The 3,643-nt window shown below is 34.6% G+C and overlaps 1 pseudogene; it reads right to left on the reverse strand.

Annotated features, from left to right (window-relative positions):
* Nucleotides 1-476: 476 nt before the first annotated feature.
* On the reverse strand, nt 477-1,451 carry LOC126059458 (olfactory receptor 2T33-like; annotated as a pseudogene).
* Nucleotides 1,452-3,643: the final 2,192 nt, after the last annotated feature.

The raw sequence follows: 3,643 nt of genomic DNA on the forward strand, positions 1-3,643 counted from the left end.
AGTTTCTTTAACAAATCTTCCCACAGCAACATTTTGCAAATATTTCTTGATATCTTCTTACGTATTTTATGTTTGATGGTCACATTGGGTCCTTATTTCATGTGAATTTATTTTATCTTTATTATGTGATTTAGGATCTACGTTTTGTTTTCAAAAGGTATTATCCCCGTCAAAATTAATGATTTCCATTATTTATCAAAAATACAAATTATACACGTATCATATGCTATTTATAAACTCAATCAATCATACTTATTGTCAGAGCCCTAATTTCAGAGTAAAAACACCACTGCAAGTTATGACAGGATGACAAATATAATTTTTAATTAATTTACCATATATAAAAATAATCATATAGGAACAATGCAGCCAGATTGGCAAAGTAAGAGCAAAATAACTTGATACAACACAAAAGAAGAATTTAAATGGGATGAACAAAATAACAAAACAGTATTTTAGAAACGTAACCTGTAACCAGTTTGGTTGCTGCCATTTTGGCAAATTATGCTCAGCATTGATATCACATAAAATGTTTTTCCAGCCACCTCCTCAAGGCCCCCTTGACTTCTTTGTTTCTCACACTGTATATAAGGGGGTTCAAGACAGGTGTGAAGATGGTATAAAAAGCTGAGACCACCTTATCATGGTCCTCTGAACCGTTAGATTTGGGCCTCATGTAGATAAACATGATGGTGCCGTAGAAGAGTCCCACAACCACCAGGTGAGAGGAGCAGGTCTTAAAGGCTTTTTTCTGCGCTCCAGCTGACTGCATGCGGAGCACTGCAGCCAGATAAGGCTGTATGAGGCCAAAATGAGAGACAAAGAGATCAAGAGCATCAGAATGCAGCAGACATACATGAAAAACTCAAAAATTGTGGTGTCAGCACAGGCAAGGCTACCAGTGATGGTGCTTCACAAAAAAAGTGATTGATTTCCCGTGAGTGACAGTAAGGGAAGCTCAAGGTGGCACCAGCCTGCATCAGCCCATCGATCCCTCCCAGGAGCCAGGAACCTGATGTCATGAGTAAACAGAGCTTCTGACTCATGAGAATGGGGTAGCGCAGTGGGTGACATATGGCCACATAGTGGTCATAGGACATGGCCATTAAGAGGAAGAATTCACTCCCTCCCAGAGTGAGAAGAAGGAAGATCTGGACTCCATAGCCAGTGGGAGAGATAGACCTAGTGTCTATCAGGTAGTTGGCTGCCATTTTGGGAACGATGGTGGAGACCAGCAGCATGTCCATGAAAGAAAGCTGGCTAAGCAGGAAGTACATGGGCATATGGAGTTGAGGGTCCACATGAATGAGAATGATCATAAGGGTGTTGCCCATCAGTGAGGTGATGAAGATCATAAGCACCATGGCAAACAGGAATAGGTGGATCTGTGTGTGGTTAAAGAGCCCTAGAAGAATGAAGTTGATTCCTGTGGTGCCGTTTGCATTGACCATGGCTCTACTGGTGCCTGAAAGATGTAAGAATGATGCAGAAATGAGATTTGTTTAAAAGGAAGCTTGTACATATCTTTATGAAAACTTGATCAAATGACTTGGGAAATCTCAGACTTGGAGGACTAATTACTACTTTAATCTTCCACTTACAAACAAGATTTTTGCCATAGCATACTACTATCCATCTCTGCTGTTACTATACATTATTTTTTATTCACACAAAATTAGATAACATACATATACAGTGGTACAAATTATACCTCTATTGTTTTTTAATAATTTGTCAGTATGCCACACATAATTTACTCATGGCGTTACGAAATGTTACTTATGCAATCCGAGTTCTTTACACTTTTGGTATTTCTATATTGAAGGAAATTCAGGTTTATGCACTTTAGTAGGTATTGAGGAGATATGCCTATAGTTATTACTTTTGCATGTGTTTTAGATATTTGCTTAATGTATTCTCACATGATTTTCTTCAATATCAAGACAAATTAAAATTTCAAAAGTTTCAAAAAAATTACAACCAATAAAACTAAGTTTGATGGGGAAAAAACAAAAGCAAAAATTCTCTATTCCACACTTACATGCAGCCTGTGCTCTAAACACACTAGGCTTTCAGCCACCACAGATACTACTGTAGCCATCACCACATCATTTATATTATCATGACTTGCATTCCGGATCATGGTGCCTACATCTCGTTAAGTTTAGAACCCCCTCAACATTTAAACTTTTATGTATTATGTTCTTAAACAATGCTGCTGGTTTTAATTTATATATCCATTCTAAGGGAGCCCTGGTGGCACAGTGGTTAAGCTTTCCGCAGCTAACCAAAAGGTTGGCAGTTCAAACTCACCACCCACTCCTTGGAAACTCAATGGGGCAGGTCTACTCTGTCCTATAGGGTCAGAATTGACTTGACAGCACAGGTGTTTTGGTTTTATCCATTCAAAAAAAGTTAATAATTTCATAAATGAACATAATTCATATTGCATGCAATTTTCATGTAAATTTGGACATCAATAATCTTATGCTTTTAAAAGTAGAAGACAAAAACTAATCCATTAATTATGACTTATCCAAATGATATTCTCATATAATGAACCTGAGGTCCAACATCTCCCACAGGTAAAATACACAGGTACTCATTCACTTTCAGAATAGCTTCTCTTTTCACTAGAATCTATAACTTCCATTTCTTTTACGTCTAAGTATTTTTGGTGGTAGGAATGGATGCACATGTAAATGGATTCACCTATTATACTTAGGTAAGTGGTGTCTTTTGCTCACAAATTCAAATTGTCAAAGAGAGCTGTGAATTCAGGATTACCAACAGTATTATGTTTGGACTTCATTCATAATCTGTGGTGTAAATCCTTTTTTAGTTTTTCTGTAACTTATTTGGAAAACTTTGCAAATTTTGTGAATGGTCTATGATCTTCAGACCTTTAATACATATTAAAATTTTTTGACTCTTAGTATATACCAACAATGACTTTCATATCATTAAAATATGTAGACGTTCCATTTTTCAAAATTGATATAAATATGCTATAATAGTGAACATATTCTTTTATGCTTTGTTCCCTCAAATATATATATTTTGAGTGAAACATATATATATTCAGTTTAATATATTGTTAACTACTGCCAAATTTTATTACATCATATATATGCAATTTATATATATAAATATACGTGTATATATATGCAATGTTTATTTAAGAATACTTAGCTTCTTTCCAGTCTTTTGTTGGTATAACCCATATCCTTGTGCATGTGGCAATATTTTCTCAAGTAAATATTTTACTAGAATATTTTGGGTTTAAGATAATTGCATCTCCACCTTTTACACTCCAGTCAACTGTCAATTTGTGTGATAATTCCTCCACATATTTTACTGTTAGATGCGATAATTAACAGCAATCAAATAAATGTGAAAATAAATTTAAATTGCATGTCATTTAAGTTACATGGCAGAAACTCTTTTAATCTATTCATCGACCTCTTGGATTTCTTCTGCAAATTCTCTGTGAATATCTCTTATTCATGGTTTCTAGATTGTTTGGCTTTTTCTTAATAATTTAAAGAATTTCCCATGTATTTTGTAATTTATGTATTTAATTATATATATAATTTATATATCTTTATAACTTGTTATTTATATGCATTGTGAATATCTTCTC

Source organism: Elephas maximus, chromosome 16, assembly GCF_024166365.1.
Source record: "Elephas maximus indicus isolate mEleMax1 chromosome 16, mEleMax1 primary haplotype, whole genome shotgun sequence".
In the NCBI taxonomy this organism is placed as follows: Eukaryota; Metazoa; Chordata; class Mammalia; order Proboscidea; family Elephantidae; genus Elephas; species Elephas maximus.